We start from the raw sequence: 21797 nt of genomic DNA, 5'->3' as shown, positions 1-21797 counted from the left end.
TTTGGAAATTCCTTGGTGTCCAAACTTTCTTGTCTATAAATACTTGAAGTTTGCATTTATAGAAAACTAATCCTTCGTGACAGCAAACTTCCTCGGTTGTGTTGTTACTGGTGAAGCCGCCTATTCGGAGAGGAGAGTAACCTAATTAGGCGAAATCTCTTACGGCCGCTCAGTTTAAAGTCTTCTTTGGGATTGAGAAGCTCTACGAGTACCGTTGGTGGGAAACTAGATAATTGCGGTTTATCTTCTGTTTTCAATTGATTTGATTGACTAATGGTGGTTGAACTTTGATTGCACCGAGTTTGTTTATGCTTGAGAATATTCTCTTCTGATATAAGATTCACTCAAACTAGATCGAAGTTTCGACAGGGATCTTTAGACTGTTGTTAGTGATAAAGATGATCTTGTGATAATCCATTGTTAACAGACTCCGTTCTGTGCGTGATTGATCACAAGAGATTCAAGTTGTTGGGTGCATGTGTTTATTGAAGATCTAAGAAGATTTGAAGACAAAGAAGATATTGAAGATTTCTGATTTGGGGTTCATAATCTTTGGTGTGCACAATACTTGTTTCGGTATAAGAGGATCCAACTATAATCGGTTTATTCTTGTGGTAGATTGGATTTATTAGTTGCGTAAATCGGCATCAATACAATTCTTTGTGATTAAAAGTATTGATTGCAAAATCTTAACAATTACTTCGGTGATTGAACATAAGATAGATCTAAGAACCTGACGAAGGAGTTTAAGTTAAGATAAACAGAAGAGCCTTTGTCCGACTCACATCACTTAGTTGAATAGAGTTGCTACCAAACAGATTTTTTGTTCCTTTACTATTTGGAATACGAACCAGTGGAATTGTTCCAAGTACGTGACTTATTCATAAGTTGGAGGCGTGAGAATACAGACGGAACTAGGTGAACTATAGGTTTAGTTGCTTGGTCTCAACTATACGAAGTTGGTTTGATTTTGTATAGAGGCTTAATCCTGAGAGTATTCAATTCTGGACAAGGTCCCAGGGTTTTTCTGCATTTGCGGTTTCCTCGTTAACAAAATCTTGTTGTGTCATTTACTTTTATTTTCCGCAATCATAATTGTTTGTTATTATAATTTAAATTAAATTACACAAACATTAATTCATATTTTACTTGATAGTAATCCTATTGTGTTTGGTTAAGTCCGAACCTCTTATCAAGTAAACATACTTCGTTGTTGTATTGTCTCGATCTCGTATCCATAGACGATCACACGAAGTGTGAACCGATTAGTTGTATTATTTCGACTCAGTCCATAGACAATCACTTTCGGAGAAAGGACTTATACGTAGGAAAAGTTTTAGCTTGAGGTATATTTGGGTACCCTCGCCTTTTCAGTGTTTAAAGATGGACGAGGTCCAGGGTTTTTCAACAGGTGCAGATTTCCTCATTAACAAAATTTCTGGTGTTTTTTTTTCCGCATTATATTGTTTATCTTTATAATAGAAATAACATAAGTAGTACCTAATCAACCTAGATATTTTTAAGTCCTTATTGTTTGAGATCAAAAATAAGACTTGTTCTTGTTGAATTCATATCTTGAAAGATAGATTGCAAGTTTCATACTTGTTCGTTTTTAAATTATCTTAATTCGGTACGACTAGATTGATTTTTAAGATCGTCCAAGAACTCTTCTACAAAATCAGGTACACAAATCTTTGGTATATACATATTGATTATGGAAGAGAAAGATATAAACTTTATATAAAATCTTCTTAAAGGGTCTTTGCTTTGACCTACTTGTAATTGTATTAGTTTTGTCTATACCGGTTTTCGAACCAAAAAGTTAGTGGTGTACTTGGTACCCTCTACTTTTCTGTTTGATTCTGTGATGACATGATTTTTAAACTCGTTTGTTGATGGTAGAGACCTCATAATTTTATACACAATATCTTTTTATGGGATAGTTTTTCGTAACGAATAGGAGGAGTTAACTATCTGAGAAAGTTTTTGGTTAAATTCATCAAAGGCATCATCATCGGACATAGAAAGGCTTTCCTAGTCATGCTAGGTTTTGAAGCCTCACTTATTTATTTGCGGTATTCCGTTTGAATACAATCCCCAATATATCTCAAGATTCTTTCGAAGTTTCACATGTAGTCACATGATGCTCTTGGCTTATGACATATTTAATTCCAAAGTATAGATTCAACTGGAAGTTCAATACACTAGATAATAACGAATTACCATTAGTGTTATGTTGATTATACGAAGTCCATAAGTAAACTATACTTCATAACTCCATATACCAAAGTTGTTTATAACAACTAGTATATCTTTCCTTCAAACTTTGATCATAGTATATGACCAAGTCATCATCTATATTAGAGACAAACAAACAAACTATACTTTATATGTTAAGTTTTCAATATAAACCGAATTGAAAGAAACGTAGATGGAAATTGAACAAGTTAGGTCTGTGTTACTAATCTCGAACTGAAGGATGATCGTTGATGCCGATACGTCTTCGGATTCTTCATGGGTAACAAGAGCGAAGCTCAAAATTTCTATGTTCCTAGTCAAACCTAACTAAGTTGACTTAGTAATCAAATCAAGCAGCTTCGAGTTTTGAAACTCAAATACCAACCACACTTGACATACCAACACTTGGTGAGTTCGACCGAGAAACCTCTAACCAATATTGTTTTGAATATGATCAAGATTTTGTTATCGAAAAAACAAAAGACCGTAATAAAATAATCCAATGCTACACAAATCTACTTAGAATATAGCATTAAGACACACTGGGGAGCACGACTGATAAATGTTTACTATATAAATTTGTCTAATAATTTTTTTCTTGATTTCTTTTCTTATCATTATTCTTTAATTTATAATTATGATGATTTGTTTATCTTTTAATTTTTTTTGTCTTTTTAGTTTTATATTATATTTTTTAAATACTCTCATCATTTTATAACTCTTTTTCAATATATATATATATATATAAAGAAGTATATTTTTTTTTATTTCTTAAGAATATTCAAATATTTTTTAATTAATATATTCTTCTTGTAATTAGAAAGTTATAACTCCATCTTTGTATGACGTTCATTTTATTCTCATGCCAAACACTAAATATTGAGCTAAATATAGTTCTTATGCATGACATTAAAAGTATATGTAATTGGCAATGTCTTGCATCGTTGATATTAGCGTGCAGACGAACATTAGGTTAATATCTCAAAGCAGCTTTAATAGGAAGAAAATCAACAAAACGACTTGTCTATCAGTTTATAATATTTTTCTGAAAATGACAATCACGATATCGTATTAGAAACTACATGATATAAAAAAAAATATCCAATGTTATGCGCTTAACTTACACAATCCCAACTTAGATTGTGACATTAAGACACATTGCAGAGTAGGGGCTGATAAATAAGAGGAAGTATATACGATTAAACGAAAGAGATTGATGCCTCGTATAAAATCCCGAGCTTTGCAATTATAAGATGGGTGGTGGGGTCCACCTCCACCATTCCTAATCCAAATGATAGATCCATTCCTTATCATCCATTGAATCCCCACACACATTCCTTAGGACAAATCCTGATCAATCTAGGAACATTGATGACCGAAAGAAAGAAACTAGTTACTTTTTGCAAGTAGCAAGTTGGAGCAACATTGCTAATAGGGGTACCAGATTGCTAGGGAAGACAACAAATTTCATAAAGGAAAAATAAGAAAATGTTTTGTCCAGTATGGAATTTGGTACCCTCACCAGTAATATGGTTTCCCATTAGCAACCGTTGGAGTTCTACGCATTTGACTATATATTTTCATTGGTGAAACGCCATGGCCTGAGCTAGGTAGGCTACTTGATTATAACGAATTTTATTGGGTGATATTGTCTGGCCTTATCTTACTTAGGGACTATTTTTATGTGGGTGATATTGGGTGTGCCCTTAGTTTGATATACAGAAGAGGTCACGAGAAATACCCTTAAGTAATAATGGGGTGGGCATAGCAAACCATGCTTGATCTAGCTGCGTCTCCAGTTCACTTTCCTAAATTACGATATGGATCTACATCTATAAATAAACACACCGTGACTAAAGAAAACTCCATTACTTTCTAAATTTCATTGCTACTGCTGAACAAAACTCCATTTAACAACACACTGATCTAATGTCACGGTTTGCAAACAAGGTTCGCATCCCTTGATACATCAAAAATCCAGGGACTTTAGTTCGCAAACATAGTTCCCAAACGAACCTTAGTTCATGAGTACAAACAATAGTTAGCATACAGATTACGTGAACAAGTTTTCATACTTACTGAAAAGACGAGGGTACCCAAATATACCTCAATCTAAAACTTTTTCCACCTATAAGTCCTTTCTCCGAAAGTGATTGTCTATGGACTGAGTCGAGACAATACAACGAATCGGTTCACACTTCCTGTAATCGTCTATGGATAAGATATCGAGACAATATGATAACAACGTAACTTGTGTGATTGACTATGGATACAAGATCGAGACAATACAACAACGAAGTATGATTATTTGATAATAGGTCCGGACTTAACCAAACACAATAGGATTGCTATCAAGTAATTAGGAATTAACGTTTGTGTATTTTACTTCTAATTATAATAAAGATAATTATAATTTCGGAAATAGAAAAGTAAAAGACACAGCAAGATTTTGTTAACGAGGAAACCGCAAATGCAGAAAAACCCCGGGACCTTGTCCAGAATTGAATACTCTCAGGATTAAGCCGCTATAAAAAAAGCTAAACCAACTTCGTATAGTTGAGACCAAGCAACTAAACCTATAGTTCACCTAGTTCCGTATGTATCCCTGCGCCTCCAACTTGCAATAAGTCACGCACTTGGAACAATTCCTTTGGTTCGTATTCCAAACAGTAAAGGCACAACAAATATGTTCGGTAAAAACTCTTTTCAAACAAGTGATATGAGTTTGACAAAAGGCTCTTCCGTTTATCCCAATAAACTCCTTCAGGTTCTTAGATCTATCTCAATAACAACCACCAAAGTAATTTCCAAGGCTTTGCAATCAATACTTCGAATCACAAAGAAACATATTGATGTCGATCTACTCAACTAATCAATCAAGGTTATCACAAAGATAAACCGATTATAGTGGGATCCCCAACCGATCAAGTTTTATGCACACCAAAGATTATGAACCCAAATCAGAAATCTTCTTCGTCTTCAAATCTTCTTAGATCTTCAATAAACACCTGCACACAATCAACTTAAATCTCTTATGATCAATCACACACAGAACGGAGTCTATTAACAATGTATTATCACAAGACGTCTTTAGATCTACAAACAGTCTAAAGATCCCCGTCGAAACTTCGATATAGTTTGAGTGAATCTTATATCAGAAGAGAAGATTCTCAAGCATAAACAAACTAGGTGCAATCAAAGTTCAACCACTGTTAGTCAATTAAATCAATTGAAAACTAATAATAAACTGCAATTATCTAGTTTCCCACCAACGGTACTCGTAGAGCTTCCCAATCCCAAAGAAATCTTTAAAACGAGCATCGTAAGAGATTTCGCCTAATTAGGGTAGTTTCCTCTCCGAATAGACGGCTCCACCAGTAATAACACAACTAGGTAGTTTTGCTGGCTCCGAGTATTAGTTTGATCGAAATGCAAACTTCAATATTTATAGACCAAGGAAGTTTGGACACCAAGGAATTTCCAAAACCGAAAATATTCTCAATATATGCAATATATTTCCAAATTCGGTTTTCATAATTCTTGGAAATGCTCTGTCCAAATATTGACCGAAATCTCAGTATAAAATCTCCAATTAGTAAATGCACATTACCAATTTTTATTTTCTAAATATATGCATTTTAATTGCTGGAATTTAAAAGCATATAAAATTAAAAACCTTAATTAAAAGATTCTCAATTTATTTCGATTCAGGATTCTCCTTTAGTTATTAAGGAATATCTTTGAACAATAATAGATAAGAATTATTGCACATGTTCAAAGTATGTCGACATCTTTACTTTGTAAATCCTTTTTCATATTTACAATATTGGAACCGATTTTCCAAACTTCCAAACGAGTTTAGAATTAGTTCATATGACTTCCAAGAACTATGTGATTGATTATCCTATCAAATCACCATTAATGGGTTTCACGGTTCTACCAAAACACAAGGCTTCGGTTCTAACTCCATGTGGGTACTAGGATCGGTCACACTAGATTTCCAAAAATTGGTTGACTGGATACTAGGATCGGTTACCACATAATTATGGTATTTAACTTGTAATCGGTTGCACAAGTCATATGATCGGTTACCAATTACTAAGACTTGTTGTACCTCTTACAAGGATCGATTCAACATACTTGTGACCGATTGAACCTCTTACTAGGATCGGTTCCCCAATGTCTAGAATTGGTCATACCAATTACAATATATCGATCATACCATCTCAGGTAATTACTTAAGATCTGTTTCACTAATAAAAGTCACAATAATACAAAAGTCAGGCACTGTGAATAGTTTTACCACGATACATAAACAAGTTATGAACGGTTATACTAAATACACATATTGGTAATCCAAAGATTTGCAGTGAATAACAATACCAATAAGCCTAGTGATTTCCCTTTCGATTCATAAAATAAGTTTATGAACTGTACTTCCTTTAAACGAATGTAAAACATTGTTTCCTAGGACGAAATCTTCACCCATACCCATACACATAATCACAGTAGCATTCATACGATTATGTCGATGTATTATATACCAATTTCAAAAGATAGGCGTTATACTTCGTATTATAATTCCTTAATACTATGTCTAACTAGAGTATAATCATTCACAGCTTCGCAGTTATGTTTTCAATATGCACGACTTGAAAGATACGTTAGGAATGAAATAATTCAAGTTAAATATTACTAAACTCAAGAGGAAAGATGATGTCGTCGTTGTAGCTCCTTACTTCTTCACATTCTTCAAGTCTTCAAGTAATACCTGTATGTCTCATATCCTAGTAACTTTCTAGCTAACCTATACGAAGTTGACTCTACTAAATAATCAAGCGACTCTTTAAATGAGTTTCGATTCACTAAAATATGATAACCGAACTTGACATACCAACGATTGGTGGGTTCAACCGAGCAATTCTCTAACACTTACAGATCTTAAAACCTAACCACTGAGTTCGCAAACCGAGTTCTCGAGCTTCTGTTTCGTACCTTGTCTAGTCTTGCAGTTTGCAAACATTGTTCGCAAACCAAAGTTCCAGACCTATTACAGATGAACTCATTCACAAACACATTTCGCAAACAAGAGTTCCGAACCTCAACTAGCACTTCACGGTTCGTATATGTGTTGTATCTAGACATTGGTAGTAGTTCTAAAACTCTCATTCAACCAATTTTAAACATCCTTAGAATACGATAATGATAATCTTACATATACCTTTAGCTTCAAGTAATTTTCAAATGATTATTTGAAAAATACGAAACATCTCGAGTTAACATCAAATTATTGTCTCACCCAAACCATGTAAGATATTCAAGGTAATTTTCACATGATCATCTTGACTTACTATTTAGTTTCCAACAACTGAAGTTGTCAAGTAGACGATGAAGCATTCTAAGCTTTAAACTCGTATTTCGAGAATTATATAAACGAGGTAAACTCGACTCGAAATTTCAAATGTGTATAACATAAAGTGTGTATAGTTATACGACTTAGTCTGATTAGTAGATATAATTGAATGGATTTCTGATTGATAGATAAGTTTTAGTCTCCACATACCTTTTGTCGTCGAAGTTCCTCCAAGCTCTTCAATAGATATTCTTCTTCAATTGGTAACGTCGTGAAGTCTAAAGCTCAATTACACACTTCTATCCTAATCCGATACATAGATATAAGTATACTAGAAATCAGATATAGTTTTGATCAACTAAACTTGACAAACAAGCTTGAGATAGCAATGCTTGCGAGTTCGACCGAGCAGTGCTCTAACATTATAAATGCTTTCATCATAATAATAGGTGGGTAAAGTCTCAAATGATCAAAACTATAACCATTACAACAATTAAATGTACAAATACCATGTTCAGAGGGTTGAGATATTCACACACAAAAGTCTAAGCCATGAAAACAGTATTGTGTACCGTACAATTCACATTCGTAAGGTTTAAATGGTCCTAGGAAAAAATATCAGAATGTTTAGGTTTCAAAAACCAAAACAGGGACCTTCATATAATTTTTAAACAGTATTTTTGAAAAAGAGGGGTACAACAACTACACCCAATATTTCGTTTAGCAATCTATATGGAATAACTCCAATATAATTTTAAGAGAATCAATTAGACAGTCAGACTTAATCTTTAAAAAAATATATCAAAGAGTTATAACTCTGTTTCTTAATGTAAGCAGCAAATCGAACAAATAGAAATCTGTGAGCCTAATTAATATAAGAAACAACTTGTAAGGTATCAAAAACTAGTATCCAAGTGTTAATCAATTCAATCAACAACCCCAAAGGCTGTATTCAAGAGCTGGTTGAACTTACGCACAACCTGTGATATTTCAATTATGTAGAAAATATAATGCGGATAAGAAATAACACAGACACCAGAATTTTGTTAACGAGGAAACCGCAAATGCAGAAAAACCCCGGGACCTAGTCCATCTTTGAACACCATATTGTATTAAGCCACTACAAACACTAGCCTACTACAAGTTAACTTCAGACTGAAATGTAGTTGAGCCTTAATCAATCTCACACTGATCAAGGTACGGTTGCGCTCCTTACATCTCTGAATCTCAGCAGAACTCTACACACTTGATTCCCTTAGATAATCTCACCCACAACCAAGAGTTGCTACGTCACAAGGTCGAAGACTTGATAAACAAATCTGTATCACACAGAAAAGTCTATTGAGATAGATAAATCTGTCTCCCACAGAAATACCTATGAGTTTTGTTCCGTCTTTTGATAAATCAAGGTGAACAAAAACCAATTAATATACCGGACTTATATTCCCGAAGAACAACCTAGTAATATCAATCACCTCACAATAATCTTAATTGTATGGAAATGAAACAAGATATTATGGGATCACAAATGATGAGACAAATATGTTTGTGACTACGTTTTATCTTGTCTATCGGAGAATGAATCTCGGGCAAATCTTAGAGAACATAGTACTCAATCACGATAGAAAACAACAAGATCAGAACACGCAAGTACAGAGAAATAGTTGGGTCTGGCTTCACAATCCCAATGAAGTCTTCAAGTCGTTAACCTACATGGTTTTGGAAAAAACCTAAGGTTAAAGGAGAATCGACTCTAGTCGCAACTAGTATCACACGTGAGGTGTGGGGATTAGGTTTCCCAGTTTCTAGAGTCCTCCCTTATATAGGCTTCAAACAGGGTTTGAAGTCAATGTTACCTTGGTAACAAAGCATTCAATATTCAACGTTAGATAAAAACCTGATTATACCCAAGCTAATATATTCCAACTATTAGATCGAACTTAGCTTGTTACACAAAAATGAAAAGTGACTCCATTTAGATATGGGTAATTTTACCTAAACGTGTACACCTTATTTGCTCAACAATAGTTAACCGAAGTTAGCCATATGAACACTTTCATATCAACCTTGTTCATCTTAACACGACTAGTTCAAATGACTCAAATGAAACTAGTTATAGAGTTTTTCAATTGTTTATATTTTCGTAGAAGTATACAAGACACAATTGAAGAAAAATCTATTTGATTCACTCGAATAAATTCATGAACATTGTAGTCACGGTTTGCAAAAGTTTGCATTCCTTATTATATAGATGTATTACTTCATGACATAGTCGATTCTAGAACACAACCCACTCAAGTATACAAACGGGTACGCATAACAAAGTAGTCGTACTTGGACTGTGTTCACCAGTATGCAAACGGGTACACATATTTTCGTACACTTCCAAGCTTCAGTTGAATCCAGTACGCGTACATGTACGCATACTATAGTACTTGGACTTCAACTGACTTCGCCAGTACGCGTACAGGTACGCATAATCTAGCTCCCGGACTTTACCTGACCACGCTAGTACACATACGAGTATGCATACTACATTCCGGTCTTGGATCAACATATATGCAAGTACTTATACTGTGCTTATAATTATGGTTAAGTGTTTTAAATTCCCATTTCAGTCATTGAAACATTCTTCGAAGACGACAATATCTGTCTCACACAAACTATTAGCTTCAAAGAAATTTTCAAGTGATCGAACGATCAACATGAAATATTCCGAGTCTACATCAAATGACTGTCTCACACAAATCATGTAAGATGTTACCAGACGATTTTCACATGATCATCTTTTGACTTTCGTCAAGTATATAAGATGAACTTGGTTAAAGCGAAAGCTTACCAACACATATTTCGAGAAAAATGTAAGCGAGTTAAACTCAACTCAAAATATCAAATGTGTATAATATGAAGTCCGTATAGCTATACGACTTTTGTCTCAAATAGGAGATAGAGTGGAAATATACTTCTGAGTGCTAGATGAGTTTCAGTCTCCACATAACTTTTGTTGATGAAGTTCCACAAGCTCTCCTTAGTAGTTCTTCGTCTTCAATTGATGAATGTCGTGAAGTATAAAGCTCAACTACACAATATATCCTAGTCCGAGACATATCTATAAGTACACTAGAAATCAAGACTTATAGTTTTGATCATTAAACTTGACAAACAAGCTTGAGATAGCAACGCTTGCGAGTTTGACCGAGCAATGCACTAATAATTTTGTACATCTAATATGGTCAAGGACTTAAGGGAAGCTATAAGGAGTTAAATACTTGTTACAATACTTCTATGTATCTGACACCCTAAAGAACTCTCATGGTAGATTTTGAATTATATCATTTACAACTTTCATGCTATACTCTCTTGACTACTTGTTTTGTTTTTCTTTCTGTGTAAAGCTTAATAACCAGTAATGACCCCACTCTAGAAAATGACCCTAAGCTTACAGAAAGATTGTAAACCAAAGCAGAAATAGACAAATCAAAAAATCTACAAAATTACATTGTGTCAACTTAAAATATTTAAGAACTGATTTAAATGGGGTCCCAGTTTCAAACACTGGTCAGGTTGAATTAAACATACCGAGCTTGTTTATCACAAAATCCACCAGCACCACCTTTTGACATTTCTACATAACCACCAGAACTTGGGCCACTTCCTTTGCTGCAACACATTTCATATGTTCAGTAACCATTAGGGACACAAGTGCTTAGCGTAAAGAAGTCTACGAAAAACTTTAAATATACCAGATGACACGATCTCCAATTATTGGGGTCACATTGCATCGGGCCCCAAGGGATCAGAAGTGTTAGAACCCCTTAAAGAATAGTGGCTCGCATTTGTCTCGGCATCAAAGTCAGATGCGCTAAGATCATCTTCACTAATTACCTCTTCAATGAAGAAGGAAAAGTTTCTGGTAAGACCATGGAGTTCTTTGTTCACAAGATCCGCGATGATTGAGGAGTTTGAAATGTCAACAAAATAAAAATCCCCTACACTAATGAAGACCTTGGAGTATATTTTGTAACGCTTGGCAAGGTTAATCCGGAAAAAGTAATACACCATCTTGGTGAAGTCAACCACAAACATGGATTTTGACACCTTTTGGAACATATTCAAACCATTGTTGTACCTAGGTTGATTGCCTGACCGATTGCTAATTCTCCCACCAAACCAAAAAATAAAATTAACCACATCATTATCGTCACCACCAAACCATTCATACAAACAAATCAAACTTAGCAGATGCAATGCATATTTTTTTCTATTTAATTTCTTGCATCCTGTGGTCAAAAGATATGGAGGTTTTAAAACCTAACTACACATACCAAAAACAAAACAATGAAGGTTGGGTTTCATTTACTCTTTCATTTACACTATATACATTATAAAAAAAAATTCGAATCGATCTCATGCCACAGAACAAAACCTAAGTTCAACATACAGTGTATCAACTGGGTAGTCCAGAAATTCTAAATAATTTTTCCAGCTGACCAGTGTCGTTTAAAAATCAAGACTCACTTCTAAATTAATGGTATTAGATTCCATTTGGTTTCAACCCGAATCAGATGACCAACTAATTACAAATCAAATATGATTCTATTTGATTCCTTCACCTTCAACTATTACGTGGATATGAACCCAATGGATTCTAAAGGAGAAACATGAGAATTAAGGTTTTGAACCGTAAAAAGAGGGTTAGGTTTCAAACACCAAAAATTTGCTATTACAATCACCCTACTATCTGATATAAATGAAAAATTAAACAGAGATATATACCTATACCATCTGGATTTGATGAATTCATATTCATCCGTCTCTGACTCTCTGCAAAGTTCCATAAGATGAAGAAGAGAGAGAGAAACTGTAACAGAAATCGTGGGAGAGATGAAAAATGTGGGATATAATCTACTATCCATTTCCTATACGGATAAACCCAATCCGTATAACCTAGCCAGAGTAGTTAACCAGAATACTGAATAGGGAGGACAGATCTGATATGAATCGGATCTCCGTGGACGTGTCACATTGAGTTAGACTCGCACATAGACCTTGTTGCAAAGTTCGACTATAACGGTACCTTTTCCTAGAATAGTATCCAATGATATGCACTTAACTCAGACAAATTTCAATTTGCTTAGATTATGGCACTAATGAGTTAGTATATATGGAATTGAAATAAGGAATCCGTTTACTTTCGGCAAATAGCAAGTTTGGAGTTCGACACATCTGATGATGTGAAAAGGAATGATGAATTTTCATTCGGTGAAATACCATGAGCTAGGCAGGCGGGTGGGGTGGACTGACCTTACTCAGTTACTTGCCTTGGGGGTATTTTAAGCAACAATTTTGATAGAAAGGGAGGAGGCCATGACAGTAGTACCCTTAAGTAATTATGGGGTGGGCATAACAAACCCACGCTTGATCTAGCCGCGTCTCCAGTTCACCTTCCTAAATTACGATCTGCATCTACAGCTATAAATAAGCACACCGCGACTGAAGAAACCTCCATTACTTCATTACTTGCTAAATTTCATTACTGCGACTGAAGAAAACTCCATTTTAACAACACAGTGTTCTAGGGTTCGTTTTTGTTCAAAAACTAAAAAATGGGTATTCTTAATAATCAAAAGGGAAAATCATCATCATCATCATCTTCTTCCATTAAATATGTTGATCATAAGATTAGAAAAAAGTGTTTCAAGAACAGAATCAAAGGATTTGAAAAGAAATTTAATGAGTAGAGGAAACTCTGTGATGTTAAGGTTGTTGGAGTTGTGCATTCTGAATTCATCAATGGGGCTAAAGAATTACCAGCAAACCCTCATGAATTTGATGAGGTCCTCATGCAATTTAACCAAAAGAAGATGAAATTGTGTACTGGTGAAGAAGCAGAGCAAGTTGAGAAGAATCAAAGATTCTGTTTTGGTAATGGTAACGGTAACCCTAAATTTGATAATTATCTACTGCTGAATCACTTACAAAGATTGAAAGAGATTTGGAATCCATATCTGTTATGATTTCCGAGAGAGAAAATCAATTGAAAGCAGGGGATGTTACATCACCATCATCATCATCTCCGAATTGCGATCAGAAGAATAATTTTGGAGTAATTGAATCTAGAAATTACCATTACGAGTCTACCAGGGGGTTAGTCCTCGAGTGATTTCGGGGGAGTTGAGTGTATTTTAAATCTTAGGGATTTTGAGAGAGTTTGAGAGAGTGTAGGGAGTTTGAGAGAGTTTTGTGTTTTTGAGTTCAGGGAGTTTGGGGGAGTGTAGGGAGTTTGAGAGAGTTTATTAGAGGGAGTTTGGGGGAGTTTGAGAGAGTTCACTCCTAACTCATTCTCTTTTAAGAAACAATAAACCCTTATTTGCAAATAACATTGATCTTTAATCAAAAGAAAAAAAAATAAATGAAAATGATCATATCTCTGTATCAATAGTATGTTATTTTGTGCAACGAGATAAATTTTTTTCCCTTCAATTTAACGGTCTCCATACAATTCTAACTCCCTTTGTTCACGAACATTTTCCCACATATCATCCGCTATACTCTTTCTCCATGCATTAGCTTCTTGACGTTGTTGTTCTTGAGTTTGTTGTGTCAAAATTTCATCGTCATTTACAAGCGTTGATGGATGGCTATCTTCCTCTTCCTCTTCCTCGACCGGAAACTCATCTGAACGACATTCTTTTCGTAAGAAGTTGTGTAGGCCTGCACAAGCTGTCATTATCTCCGCTTGCACCTGATACGGAAATGGAGGTTGAAACTTAAAGATAAAGAAACGAGACTTCACAACACCGAAAAATCTTTCAACTACATTCCTCAAAGAAGCATGACGCATGTTAAATAATTCTTCAGCCTTTTTCGCATAATTACCCGTACCAGAAAATTCTTTCAAATGATAACGTTGGCCACGAAATGGTGTTAAACAATGTCGTCGGTTTGCAAACCCACCATCCCCCAAGTAATATTTACCTGAATAAAACACAAAAAGAAAACTTCGTCAAGTAGAACCCGAATATAACTTAACCAAAAAACTCAAAACTTCACATTATATAAAAGTAAAATTACCTTGCGGTATTTTCAGTCCATTTCTTTTTTTCATTGCGCCGTTAAGTATTTTCGAATCATGAGCAGACCCTTCCTATCCACTGAGCACGTATATGAACTCCAAGTCGAAGTTGCAAACTGCTAACACAAGCACCGTATGAATTGGCTAAAACACGCCAATACGGAATGAAATACGCCACTGTATTGAACTTTGGCATATAGAATAGAAGAGAAGTATGTGTCTAAATAAGAGGACTTAACAAGTGATAGTGATTCTCAATGACACCCATGCAAAGTAGCAAGCCAATTAATGCATGATGACATAACAAATTATGAAGATAGCTGTAAAGGAATTCTGTTTCACCGAAACACAGTTTCAGATTGTCCAATCTTTGCAGTACTAATACTTACCTGATCCTCTTGAAATTTTTAAGGTACACTTACCACTTAATATTCTATAACACACTCAAAAATCATAGCATTCCAACGGTTCATTAAAAAGATACATTACTCAGAACCCGACTACTTTCAATACGTGCATACAGAATTCAGTTCCGGATTTATCACACTTTGGTGTACCTAAAGTGATCAGAACTTCATGAACTTTCTACAGTAGGAAACATTCATATATACAAACATCATACTAAAATTTCATCATATTCCAACGGTTTAATTTAAAGATATCATTATAACAAAAGCACCGTATGAATTGGCTAAAACACGCCAATACAGAATGAAGTACGCCACTGTATTGAACTTTGGCATATAGAATAGAAGAGAAGTATGTGTCTAAATAAGATGACTTAACAAGTGACAGTGATTCTCAATGACACCCATGCAAAGTAGCAAGCCAATTAATGCATGATGACATAACAAATTATGAAGATAGCTGTAAAGGAATTCTGTTTCACCGAAACATAGTTTCAGATTGTCCAATCTTTGCAGTACTAATACTTACCTGATCCTCTTTAAATTTTTATGGTACACTTAAAACTCAATATTCCACAACACACTCAAAAATCATAGCATTCCAACGGTTCATTAAATAGATACATTACTCAGAACCCGACTACTTTCAATACGTGCATACATAATTCAGTTCCGGATTTCTCACACTTTGGTGTACCTAAAATGATCAGAACTTCATGAAATTTCTACAGTAGGAAACCTTCATATATACAAACATCATACTAAAATTTCAGCTTTGTACGATAAGCGGAGAATGAGATAAATAGGAATCAGTCCCCTATTCGGGATTTAAACTCAGCAGACCATAGTCATATATTGTGCAAGATTTGCAGTAGAAAACGTGACCCGATCCGCATGAAAATTTTACTGTACTTCTATAACAAGGTAAAATACGACATACTCAAATTTCATCATATTCCAACGGTTTAATTTAAAGATATCATTATAACAAAAGCACCGTATGAATTGGCTAAAACACGCCAATACGGAATGAAGTACGCCACTGTATTGAACTTTGGCATATAGAATAGAAGAGAAGTATGTGTCTAAATAAGATGACTTAACAAGTGACAGTGATTCTCAATGACACCCATGCAAAGTAGCAAGCCAATTAATGCATGATGACATAACAAATTATGAAGATAGCTGTAAAGGAATTCTGTTTCACCGAAACATAGTTTCAGATTGTCCAATCTTTGCAGTACTAATACTTACATGATCCTCTTTAAATTTTTATGGTACACTTACAACTCAATATTCCACAACACACTCAAAAATCATAGCATTCCAACGGTTCATTAAATAGATACATTACTCAGAACCCGACTACTTTCAATACGTGCATACATAATTCAGTTCCGGATTTCTCACACTTTGGTGTACCTAAAGTGATCAGAACTTCATGAAATTTCTACAGTAGGAAACCTTCCTATATACAAACATCATACTAAAATTTCAGCTTTGTACGATAAGCGGAGAATGAGATAAATAGGAATCAGTCCCCTATTCGGGATTTAAACTCAGCAGACCATAGTCATATATTGTGCAAGATTTGCAGTAGAAAACGTGACCCGATCCGCATGAAAATTTTACTGTACTTCTATAACAAGGTAAAATACGACATACTCAAATTTCATCATATTCCAACGGTTTAATTTAAAGATATCATTATAACAAAAGCACCGTATGAATTGGCTAAAACACGCCAATACGGAATGAAGTACGCCACTGTATTGAACTTTGGCATATAGAATAGAAGAGAAGTATGTGTATAAATAAGATGACTTAACAAGTGACAGTGATTCTCAATGACACCCATGCAAAGTAGCAAGCCAATTAATGCATGATGACATAACAAATTATGAAGATAGCTGTAAAGGAATTCTGTTTCACCGAAACATAGTTTCAGATTGTCCAATCTTTGCAGTACTAATACTTACCTGATCCTCTTTAAATTTTTATGGTACACTTAAAACTCAATATTCCACAACACACTCAAAAATCATAGCATTCCAACGGTTCATTAAATAGATACATTACTCAGAACCCGACTACTTTCAATACGTGCATACATAATTCAGTTCCGGATTTCTCACACTTTGGTGTACCTAAACTGATCAGAACTTCATGAAATTTCTACAGTAGGAAACCTTAATATATACAAATATCATACTAAAATTTCAGCTTTGTACGATAAGCGGAGAATGAGATAAATAGGAATCAGTCCCCTATTCGGGATTTAAACTCAGCAGACCATAGTCATATATTTTGCAAGATTTGCAGTAGAAAACGTGACCCGATCCGCATGAAAATTTTACTGTACTTCTATAACAAGGTAAAATACGACATACTCAAATTTAATCATATTCCAACAGTTGAATTTAAAGATATCATTATAACAAAAGCACCGTATGAATTGGCTAAAACACGCCAATACGGAATGAAGTACGCCACTGTATTGAACTTTGGCATATAGAATAGAAGAGAAGTATGTGTATAAATAAGATGACTTAACAAGTGACAGTGATTCTCAATGACACCCATGCAAAGTAGCAAGCCAATTAATGCATGATGACATAACAAATTATGAAGATAGTTGTAAAGGAATTCTGTTTCACCGAAACATAGTTTCAGATTGTCCAATCTTTGCAGTACTAATACTTACCTGATCCTCTTTAAATTTTTATGGTACACTTACAACTCAATATTCCACAACACACTCAAAAATCATAGCATTCCAACGGTTCATTAAATAGATACATTACTCAGAACCCGACTACTTTCAATACGTGCATACATAATTCAGTTCCGGATTTCTCACACTTTGGTGTACCTAAAGTGATCAGAACTTCATGAAATTTCTACAGTAGGTAACCTTCATATATACAAACATCATACTAAAATTTCAGCTTTGTCCGATAAGCGTAGAATGAGATAAATAGGAATCAGTCCCCTATTCGGGATTTAAACTCAGTAGACCATAGTCATATATTGTGCAAGCTTTGCAGTAGCAAACGTGACCTGATCCGCGTGAAAATTTTACTGTACTTCTATAACAAGGTAAACTACGACATACTCAAATTTCATCATATTCCAACGGTTGAATTTAAAGATATCATTATAATTAAATCATGCAATTTCTTACCAAGATCTTTTGAACCACAAATTAGGGTTTTGACAGAGAGAGAGTACCCACAAAAAAAAAACTATACACACAATCAAAATAAACAATCATGGAGATCAAAGATATGAAAAACAATCAAAATAGTACACAAATCAAACTATTATAAACAATCATGGAGATCAAAGAAGAAAAAAAACATACCTGGAAAAAAACGTTTCCTCTTCTTTCTCCTATGGTTTTCTACGCACCAAACTCCTTCCCAAATCTCTACTCTTTTGAGAGATTTGTTGTGAGACCAAAATACACTAAAAACTCCTTCGAACTCCCCAAAGCAACCAACTCCCTAGTATTGTAGGGTTTTATGACTAACATGGAGTTCAAGAGCTTTTTTTAAATTCCCCAGCGACTAACAGGTGTTTTCTAGAGAGTTTAAGAGACTCCTCTAAACTCCCCCATGACTAACGGAAATTTGGAAAGACTCCCTCAAACTCCCTCAGGACTAACAGGAAAAAACCTAAATACATTAAAATCTCCCGAACTCTCCCATGACTAACCCCTGTACTTCTTTGGTGGTAGAATCTTCTAACAACGTTTATGATTATGAACTTCCTTGTTCTGATTATAATCAACAACCGGAGGAGGAGATGAAGAAGAGTTTTGGGGTTGTTGAATCTAACTCTACTTCGTTGGCAGTAAGATCGTCTAAGAACTTGGATGATTATGGATGTTCTTCTTCTTATTTCTCAAATCAAGAAGAATCCCAACCCTTGATTAGTGTTGTTGATCCTTTCTCTGAAATGGTTTATGATCAGCCATTCTCTGATATGACCGATTTGGAGTTCCAGAGATTGAATTGCAGCAGCAGCTACATGGACATGATGATGAACATAACAAATCCAATTGACGGACAAGAATTCCTTCTGTGGTGAATGAATAGTGCTGGCTGGCTGGAGTAATTAACTAACTTTTTGTTTGTAATCTATTTTATTTCTTGTATTCATGGAGGAGACAACTGATTTGTGATGATTTTATTACTTTCTAGTTTATGTTTTTTGTAATCTACAATTTCTTGTATTCATGGTGACAATTGATTTGTTATTAGGATCCCACAATTGATGTCAGGGTCATTAGTTTGCAAGTTTGCAAATGACATAGTATGAGAGAACTGGCAAAGTTGCCACAACTGCGGCTCTGAATTGGCTGTACAAAATGAGGCATTTTTCAGACAAGTTTCTCTGCTTTGTTTCGAGTAGCTTGCTTGTGACTGTAACTTAAAAAGAGTCAGCATTTCCAGAACTTGTTAGTAGCGCTCTGACTGGCAAGTATGCGTGGACAGCATATAACAAGCACTTTTTACATTCAGAACTTGATTTTTTGAGACAAATATTACAAAGCACAAAGCATGGATTGCTGACTAGTGATCAGAGTTTGAACTTTGAATGGAATCATTCAATATAGTAGGTTATCTTTTGAAACGCTATTTCACAGTCTGTTGCTTTCACCATTCATTGAGGTAGTATAACTTATCAGTTTGCAGCATATGCGATTATAAGAGTAAAGTAGATGATACTGCTGAAGAGGCCCACGAAAAGATAGGTTAAATACTACATTACCGCGCGCAGTGGGGAGGCCGACGAAATTTTTTTTGACGGGCATCAAACATTCATTTTTACAAAGTCTCTGTCATTAGTTAGATGGGGCATTTAACTGACAATCTGTATGTTTACAAAGTCTCCTCCACTTTACTTGAAAGCTCCTTGCTTGCTTTTGAAACCATCCTTTATAAGTTGATATGTGGGAACCTCATTTATGAATCTTAATTAGCAATCGGAAATCTGAAGAGAAGAAAGTAGTTGTTGTAGTCTTCCTGGATGATGTCGTTTACTAGTCTTCATGTCTTTCACAATAGACGACTTTTTGGGCTGTTTTGTGATCTTCAGATGAGGCCTTCTCTTCTGTGCACGTCGTTGTTTTCGTGCTTCTTTCCTCAGCCTATCAATGATACCTTGTCCAAACCAACTGGTGGACTTCCTCGGTTTTTCAATTGACTCATACTTCCCTTGCACAAGGTCCTGGTGCAACATCTTTAATGTGTTTGTTACCTGTTTAGAATTACATAAAGAACGTATGAGCATCTAAACAACATTGGCTGGTCATAAGCTTAAGCAATCCTAACAAAAACATTAAACAACTTCAGTAACATATTTACTATTGCTAATCAACGTAGAATATATATTTCCAGAACATGTATTCTCCCACTAGTCATACGGGACTATTGGACACTGGACTCACAAAAGAGGAGCTAATGCCATGTATGATAACCTGAATTTCTAGTAAAAAAGCCAATTTCTCAAGAAAAATAACTCCAGAAAGGAAGACCTTCCACAAACCATTCTTCCAAAGGAAAATTTGAATTGCCATGTTCTGACAAGCAAAAACCCAAGAAAGGAGCTGTGAAACAGTCTAACAGTAACAAACGGTTGACTACTACAGGGGAGCCTTCCAGCGAAGATGGTTATGACAGGGATATACTACTGATAGTGGCGGTGTTAATATTGATTCTAGAATTGTAATTGAGATTTTGAAAGGTCCAGTGTTCACATAAGAGTTACTTTGGAAAAACTAAAATAGTGGATCCATCTCCGACTGACAGTTTGAACTTTGACTGCACGGTGTCTTGGACCAGAGTCGCTAATGAATTAGCCTTGCGATAACCTACCAAATACACAAAAGAAACCAAGGCCAGATTAGTATCCACATTTACTACAAAAATAAATCTTAAGCGAACTTATTGACACAAAAACGATTTGATTTCTGAAGTGAACTAATGCAGAATTTTATAACCATGACAACATACCTTCTGATTGCTCGAACCAGAAAAAGATGTCCGCAGCTAATTGTTTCACTTTCTCGGACATAAACTTCCCACGACTATGTATTAGATGCTCGACTGTTTTGATATAGAATCCTATTATTGGGCTTAAAGAGTCAAGGTTTTTGACCATTTTGGGGCTTAAATATTTTGGGAGCCAAAAACTAGATCGGGTGAGATTCAAGTGACTTAAAAGTCTGATTTATCCTCTCCTCTAATCCTAATTGTAACCCTCTCCCCATTCATTTCCTCTATTCTACTTCATCTTCTCAGAAACTCTCAAAAACCAAAATCAAAAACTTTTTATTCTCCATTGATTCTCAAAATGGTAGCAAGACCAAGAGTGACAAGATCCGGTCGATTGAACCCTGATTCTGAAACAGGGCAAGTTATTGATGTTCCTTTTAATGGAGATGTAGTGGACCAATCTCTCCAAACACTAAATCCCTATGTGGTGAACCAATATGTTCAAACACCTGCAAATCCTCCACAAATGACTCCTACAAGGTAAGAATCGAAAAACCCACAAGTTATTTTATCATTAGATTAAAAAAATAGGTTTGATTGATGATTTTAGGGTATTTCAAAATTCATTTCTGAAGGGTTTACGGCTGGGTATCATATCGTCATGGCCGTCATTACAACCTAACGGTTGGGACATCACGAACTCTCAGTCGTTAACCTCTTAA

The sequence above is a fragment of the Papaver somniferum genome, chromosome 4, assembly GCF_003573695.1.
Source record: "Papaver somniferum cultivar HN1 chromosome 4, ASM357369v1, whole genome shotgun sequence".
Taxonomy (NCBI): Eukaryota; Viridiplantae; Streptophyta; class Magnoliopsida; order Ranunculales; family Papaveraceae; genus Papaver; species Papaver somniferum.
The sequence above is the reverse complement of the archived record's forward strand: the minus strand, read 5'-3'. Positions refer to the sequence as shown.